This window comes from Triticum dicoccoides, chromosome 5A, assembly GCF_002162155.2.
Source record: "Triticum dicoccoides isolate Atlit2015 ecotype Zavitan chromosome 5A, WEW_v2.0, whole genome shotgun sequence".
NCBI lineage: Eukaryota > Viridiplantae > Streptophyta > Magnoliopsida > Poales > Poaceae > Triticum > Triticum dicoccoides.
The window spans coordinates 221,142,962-221,151,822 of record NC_041388.1 but is presented as its reverse complement, the minus strand read 5'-3'; positions in this window follow the sequence as shown (position 1 = coordinate 221,151,822).

Below are 8,861 nucleotides of genomic sequence, written 5' to 3'. Positions count from 1 at the left end.
GTGCCTCCTAATGATCCTTTAGAACAATATTTGCTAGACCATGAAAATGATATGTTTATGAACGAAAGAACGGATATAGATGAAGTATTCTTTAAACAGGGACCTATTTTGAAACACAACTTGCCTGTCGAAATCTTAGGGGATCCTCCTCCACCCAAGGGTGATCCCGTGTTTGAGCTTAAACCATTACCTGATACTCTTAAACATGCTTATCTCGATGAAAAGAAGATATATCATGTTATTATTAGTGCTAACCTTTTAGAGCGGGAAGAAGAGAAATTACTGGAAACTCTGAAGAAGCATCGTGCTGCTATTGGATATACTCTTGATGACCTTAAGGCATTAGTCCCACTCTATGCCAACACAAAATAAAATTGGAGAAATACGCTAAACCGGTTGTTGATCACCAACAACGGTTAAATCCTAAGATGAAAGAAGTGGTAAGAAAAGAAATACTAAAGCTTCTGGAGGCAGGTATAATTTCTCCTGTTACTGATAGTTAGTGGGTAAGTCTTGTCATTGTGTCCCTAAGAATTCCTAATGATTAAGATGAATTGATCCCACAAAGAATTGTTACGGGTTATAGAATGGTAATTGATTTCCGCAAATTGAATAAAGCTACTAAAAAGGATCATTACCCTCTACCTTTCATTGATGAAATGCTAGAAAGATTATCTAAACATATACATTTTTGCTTTCTAGATGGTTATTCTGGTTTCTCTCAAATACCTGTGTCAAAAGAGGATCAAGAAAAGACCACCTTTACTTGCCCTTTTGGTACCTTTGCTTATAGACGTATGCCTTTTGGTTTATGTAATGCACCTGCTACCTTTCAAAGATGTATGACCGCTATATTATCTGACTTTTGTGAAAAGATTGTTGAGGTTTTCATGGATGATTTTTTAGTATATGGAACTTCTTTTGATGATTGCTTAAGCAACCTTGATCGAGTTTTGCAGAGATGGGAAGAAACTAATCTTGTCTTGAATTGGGAGAAGTGCCACTTTATGGTTAATGAAGGCATTGTCTTGGGGCATAAAATTTCTGAAAGAGGCATTGAAGTTGATAAAGCTAAAGTTGATGCTATTGAAAAGATGACATGTCCAAAGGACATTAAAGGTATAAGAAGTTTCCTTGGTCATGCCCATTTTTATAGGAGGTTCATTAAGACTTCTCAAAACTTTCTAGGCCTCTGACTAATCTTTTACAAAAAGATGTTCCTTTTGTCTTTGATGATGATTGTGTAAAAGCATTTGAAATACTTAAGAAAGCCTTGATTTCTGCACCTATTGTTTAGCCTCCTGATTGGAATTTACCCTTTGAAATTATGTGTGATGCTAGTGATTATGTTGTAGGTGATGTTTTAGGACAAAGAGTTGATAAGAAATTAAATGTTATCCAATATGGTAGTAAAACTCTAGACAGTGCCCAAAGAAATTATGCTACTACTGAAAAGGAATTTTTAGCAGTTGTATTTTCTTGTGATAAGTTCAGACCTTATAATGTTGATTCTAAAGTAACTGTTCACACTGATCATGCTACTATTAAATACCTTATGGAAAAGAAAGATGCTAAACCTAGACTTATTAGATGGGTTCTCCTACTACAAGAATTTGATTTGCATATTATTGATAGAAAAGGAGCTGAGAACCCCGTTGCAGATAACTTGTCTAGGTTAGAGAATGTCCTTGATGACGCACTACCTATTGATGATAGCTTTCCCGATGAACAATTAGCTGTCATAAATGCTTCTCGTACTGCTCCTTGGTATGCTGATTATGCTAATTACATTGTTGCTAAATTTATACCACCTAGTTTCACATACCAGCAAAAGAATAAATTTTTCTATGATCTAAGACATTACTTCTGGGATGACCCACACCTTTATAAAGAAGGAGTAGATGGGGTTATTAGATGTTGTGTACCTGAGCATGAACCGGAACAGATCCTACGCAAGTGTCACTCCGAGGCTTATGGAGGACACCATGCTGGAGACATAACTGCACATAAGGTATTGCAATCCGGTTTTTATTGGCCTACTCCCTTCAAGGATGCCCGTAAGTTTGTCTTGTCTTGTGATGAATGCCAAAGAATTGGTAATATTAGTAGACGTCAAGAAATGCCTATGAATTATTCACTTGTTATTGAACCATTTGATGTTTGGGGCTTTGATTATATGGGATTGTTTCCTTCCTCTAATGGTTATACACATATTTTAGTTGTTGTTGATTACGTTACTAAGTGGGTAGAAGCTATTCCAACTAGTAGTGCTGATCATAACACCTCTATTAAGATGCTTAAAGAAGTTATTTTTCCGGGGTTTGGAGTCCCTAGATACTTAATGGCTGATGGTATTCATGGTGCTTTTTGTAAAATGCTTGCTAAGTATGATGTTAATCATAGAATTGCATCTCCATATCATCCACAGTCTAGTGGTCAAGTAGAACTGAGTAATAGAGAGATTAAATTAATTTTGCAAAAGACTATTAATAGATCTAGAAAGAATTGGTCCAAGAAACTTGATGATGCATTATGGGCATATAGAACTGCATACAAAAATCCTATGGGTATGTCTCCATATAAAATGGTCTATGGAAAAGCATGTCACTTAACTCTTGAACTAGAACATAAGGCATATTGGGCCATTAAAGAGCTCAATTATGACTCCAAACTTGCCGGTGAGAAGAGACTATTTGACATTTGCTCACTTGATGAGTGGAGAACCAGGCCTATGAGAATGCCAAACTGTTTAAAGAAAAAGTTAAAAGATGGCATGACAAAAGGATACAAAAATGTGAGTTTAATGTAGGTGATTATGTATTGTTATACAACTCTTGTTTAAGAATTTTTGTAGGCAAACTCCTCTCTAGATGGGAAGGTCCTTACGTTATCGAGGAGGTCTATCATTTCGGTGCGATAAAAATCAACAACTTCGAAGGCACAAATCCGAGGGTGGTGAACGGTCAAAGAATCAAACATTATATCTCCGTTAATCCTATAAATGTTGAAACTAATTTTATTGAAACTGTAACCCCAGAGGAGTATATAATGGACACCTTCCAAAATGTTTCAGCCTCCGAAAAGGAAGAGGTATGTGGTACGGTAAGTAAACCGACTCCAAACAGTTCTAATAGCAATTTTCTTTGCTTCGGAATATTTAAGAAAATAGGAAAATAAGAAGCAGTCTGGAAAGGACACGAGGCATCCACAAGGGTGGAGGGCACGCTCTACCCCCTGGGTGCGCCCCTTGCCTCGTGGGCACCTCGTGTGCCCTCCGGACTCTGTTTTCTTGCATGATACTTCTTTTGGTTGGTAAAAATTCATTATATAATCTCCCAAAGGTTTTGACCACCGTACCACGCAAATATCTCCTATATTTGTTTCGAGCTATCTTTTTGACAGATCTAGATCACCATGACGTCTTCAAGCGCCCCCAAGGACAAGTTTTTCGAGAGGGTCATCAACCCCTACCTCGTGAAGGTGCTGCAACACCCTCAAACCATTGAGTTGCGTGAGGGGTTGCTGCACATCCGCGATGTTGAGGGACCAAGGAGGACCGGAAGCGTGGAAACAAGAGTCGAAGCAATGGAGCAACAGGTTTTCAAGTGCTAGGGGATGGTGGAACACACACTCGACGCCAACCACATGATGATTGCGGAGTTCACCAACAATCACAAGATGGATGCCAAGGACATTGGGGAGACCATCTTCAAGCTTCACGAGAAAATCGAGCACCTCCAAGCCCAGATCTATGACCTGCAAAACCAAAACTGTGAGTATGAATGTAGATTCAAGAGGATGAGTTTGGCTACAGATTCGAGGATCCCGGAGACTCGGTCATCCTTCTATGATGGTGAGCCTATGCCTTGGAAGATGGACGACAAGCCTACATCATCAACAACTCCATCATCACTACCACCAAAGGAGCACTGAGTATGGGTATGGGCACTCCCCTTGGCAACTGCCAAGCTTGGGGGAGTGCCCTGGTATCGTATCACCATCGCACTTCTATCTTTACCATTTTTCTTAGTTCGATCCTTTTGGTTATATATTGATCTAGTAGAATAAAGTTTTAGTATGATCTAGTTTTGAGTTTTGCTTTATGATCCTTCTATGTAATCGAGTCCGTGAGCTATATTTATAATAAAGATTAGTTTTGAGTCAAGGGCTTGGTTTATCTTGCTATGATCTTGAGGGAATAAAAATAAAAGAGAAGAGAAAGGATAAACAGAAATAAAGAGATCATATGGATCTTATGGAGAGTAATGACTTCACATATAAAGAGTATGATGAATAAAAGTTGTTGAGAGTTGACAAACATAGTTTTGGTCATCATTGCAATTAATAGGAGGTAATAAAGAAAGAGAGGTCTTCACATATAAATATACTATCTTGGACATCTTTTATGATTGTGAGCACTCATTAAAATATGACATGCTCAAAAGTTGATGTTGGACAAGGAAGACAACATAATGGGTTATGTTTCCTTATATCCGAAATAAAGTATATTGTCATGGATCATCCAACATGTTGAGCTTGCCTTTCCCTCTCATGCTAGCCAAATTCCTTGCACCGAGATACTACTTGTGCTTCCAAATATCCTTAAACCCAGTTTGGCCATGAGAGTCCACTATATCTACCTATGGATTGAGTAAGATCCTTCAAGTAAGTTGTCATTGTTGCAAGCAATGAAAATTGCTCCCTAAATATGTAAGATTTATTAGTGTGGAGAAATTAAGCTTTATACGATCTTGTGATGTGGAAGCAATAAAAGCGACGGACTGCCTAATAAAGGTCCATATCACAAGTGGCAATATAAAGTGACGTTCTTTCGCATTAAGATTTTGTGCAACCAACCATAAAAGCACATGACAACCTCTGCTTCCCTCTGCGAAGGGCCCATCTTTTACTTTTGTCTTATACCTTATACAAGAGTCATGATGATCTTCACCTTTCCTCTTTACATTTTATCCTTTGGCAAGCACATTGTGTTGGAAAGATCCAGATATATATATCCAATTGGATGTAAGTTATCATGAACTATTATTGTTGACATTACCCTTGAGGTAAAAGGTTGGGAGGCAACACTATAAGCCCCTATCTTTCTCTGTGTCCGATTAAAACTTCATACCCATAAGTATTGCATGAGTGTTAACAATTGTGAAAGACTAAATGATAGTTGAGTATGTGGACTTGCTGAAAAGCTCTTATATTGACTCTTTCCGATGTTATGATAAATTGCAATTGCTTCAATGACTGAGATTATGGTTTGTTAGTTTCCAATGAAGTTTCTGATTCATACCTAAAATTGTGAATGAATTCTTACTTTAGCATAATAAATCATATGACAATATATATATATATGTTGATGTTCTAAGAATGATCATGATGCCCTCATGTCCGTATTTTATTTTATCGACACCTCTATCTCTAAACATGTGGACATATTTTTCGATATCTGCTTTCGCTTGAGGACAAGCGAGGTCTAAGCTTGGGGGAGTTGATATGTAACACCCCGGATGTAATTTACCTAATATGTACTCCAACTCTTGTCGTTTTCGGTGCTAAGTTATTTTATTTTCTCGGGTTCGGGTTTTGTCTCCGTGTGTTGTTGTCGTTGTCATGCATCTCATATCATGTCATCATGTGCATTGCATTTGCATACGTGTTCATCTCATGCATCCAAGCTTTTTCCCCGTTGTCCGTTTTGCATTCCGGCGCTTCTATCTCCTCCAGTGGTCCTTTCTTCCTTATTTTGGTGTGTGGGGATTAAACATTTCCGGATTGGACCGAGACTTGCCAAGCGGCCTTGGTTTACTACCGGTAGACCGCCTGTCAAGTTTCGTACCATTTGGACTTCGTTTGATGCTCCAATGGTTAACCGAGGGACCAAGAAGGCCTCGTGTGTGTTGCAGCCCAACACCCTTCCAATTTGGCCCAAAAACCCACCTAAACCTCCTCCATCATCTAGATCGTTCGATCACGATCGCGTGGCCGAAAACCGCACCTCATTTGGACTCTCCTAGCCCCTCCTACCTATAAAAGGCCTTCTCCCCCAAAATTTCGGGTCATTTCCAACCCTAGACCTAGTCCCCCTCGTCTCTCCGCGCACCGGACGTGTCCGGGCCGCGCCGTACACCACAACCGCCGCCGACCGTGCCCAATCTTTGGCTATATGGAGTCTTTTTCCCTGGAAAAAACCATAAGCAAGCTCTCGGGACGAAACTCCGCCGCCACGAGGCGGAACCTTGACGGAACCAATCTAGGGCTCCAGCGGAGCTGTTCCTCCGGGGAAACATCCCTCTGGGAGGGGGAAATCATCACCATCGATCCTCTCATCGGGATGGGGTCAATCTCCATCAACATCTTCACCAGCACCATCTCATCTCAAACCCTAGTTCATCTCTTGTATCCAATCTTTGTCCCAAAACCTCAGATTGGTACCTGTGGGTTGCTAGTAGTGTTGATTACTCCTTGTAGTTGATGCTAGTTGGTTTATTTGGTGGAAGATCATATGTTCAGATCCTTTATGCACATTAATACCCCTCTGATTATGGACATGAATATGCTTTGTGAGTAGTTACGTTTGTTCCTGAGGACATGGGAGAAGTCTTGCTATAAGTAGTCATGTGAATTTGGTATTCGTTCGATATTTTGATGAGATGTATGTTGTCTTTCCTCTAGTGGTGTTATGTGAACTTTGACTACATGACACTTCACCATTGTTTGGGCCTAGAGGAAGGCATTGGGAAGTAATAAGTAGATGATGGGTTGCTAGAGTGACAGAAGCTTAAACCCTAGTTTATGCGTTGCTTCGTAAGGGGCTGATTTGGATCCATATGTTTCATGCTATGGTTAGGTTTACCTTAATACTTCTTTTGTAGTTGCAGATGGTTGCAAGAGGGGTTAATCATAAGTGGGATGCTTGTCCAAGGAAGGGCGGTACCCAAGCACCGGTCCACCCACATATCAAATTATCAAAGTACCGAACGCGAATCATATGAGCGTGATGAAAACTAGCTTGACGATAATTCCCATGTGTCCTCGGGAGCGTTTTCCTTTATATAGGAGTTTTTCCAGGCTTGTCCTTTGCTACAAAAAGGATTGGGCCATCAAAAAATTACCTACGATCACGCAAGATCTATCTAGGAGATGCATTGCAACAAGACGGGAGAGTGTGTCCATCTACCCTCGTAGACCGAAAGCGGGAGCGTTTAGCAACGCGGTTGATGTAGTCTAACGTCTTCGCGATTCAACCGATCCTAGCACCAAATGTACGGTGCCTCCGTGTTCAGCACATGTTCAGCTCGATGACGTCCCTCGAACTCTTGATCCAGTTGGGGACGAAGGAGAGTTTTGTCAGCACGACGGCGTGGCGACGGTGATGATGAAGTTACCGGCACAGGGCTTCGCCTAAGCACTACGACGATATGACCGAGGTGTGTAACTATGGAGGCGGCGCCGGACATGGCTAAGAGAAGACTTGTTGTATCTTTGGGGTGCCCCCTACCCACATATATAAAGGAGGGAGGGAGAGAGGTCGGTCCCCTAGGGGCGCGCCAAGAGTATGGAGTCTTACTAGGACTTCCAAGTCCTAGTAGGAATCCCTTTCCTTTTCGGAGTAGGAGGAAAGAGGGAAAGAGAGAGGGAGTAGGAAAAGGCAAGGGGGCGCCGCCCCCTTCCCCTAGTCCAATTCGGACCCATGGGGGCGCCACCTCCCGTTGGCATTCCTCCTCTTTTCACGTATGGCCCAATAAGGCCCATTACTTCTCGTGGTGAATTCCCGTAACTCCCCGGTACTCCGAAAATACCTGAATCACTCGAAACCTTTCCGATGTCCAAATATGGCCTTCCAATATATGAATATTTACCTCTCGACCATTTCGAGGCTCCTCGTCATGTTCATTATCTCATCCGGGACTCCGAACAAATTTCGGTCATCAAATCACATAACTCATAATACAAATCGTCATCGAATGTTAAGCGTGCGGACCCTACGGGTTCGAGAACTATGTAGACATGACCGAGACACATCTCCGGTCAATAACCAATAGCGGAACATGGATGCTCATATTGGTTCCTACATATTCTTTGAAGATCTTTATTGGTCAAACTGCATAACACCATACGTTATTCCCTTTGCCATCGGTATGTTACTTGCCCGAGATTCGATCGTCGGTATCCACATACCTAGTTCAATCTCACTACCAGCAAGTCTCTTTACTCGTTCTGTAATGCATCATCCCATAACTAACTCATTAGTCACATTGCTTGCAAGGCTTACAATGATGTGCATTACCGAGAGGGCCCAAAGATACCTCTCCGATACACAGAGTGACAAATCCTAATATCGATCTATGCCAACTCAACAAACACTTTTAGAGACACCTGTAGAGCATCTTTATAATCACCTAGTTACGTTGTGACGTTTGATAGCACACAAGGTGTTCCTCCGGTATTCAGGAGTGATAATCTCATAGTCAGAGGAACATGTATAAACTAGTCATGAAGAAAGCAATAGCAATAAAACTAAACGATCATTATGCTAAGCTAACGGATGGGTCTTGTCCATCACATCATTCTCTAATGTGTAAGCAGCTTCATTGAGGTCTTTCTTTGAAAAACTCCTTTCAAACACTCCTTTATGCTTTCCAAGAAAATTCTACATCATTTCCAATCAACAATATGTCACTCACATATACTTATCAGAAAGGTTGTAGTGCTCCCACTCACTTTCTTGTAAATACAGGCTTCACCGCAAGTCTCTATAAAACTATATGCTTTGATCACACTATTAAAGTGTATATTCCAACTCTGAGAGGCTTGCACCAGTCCATAAATGGATCGCTGGAGCTTGCACA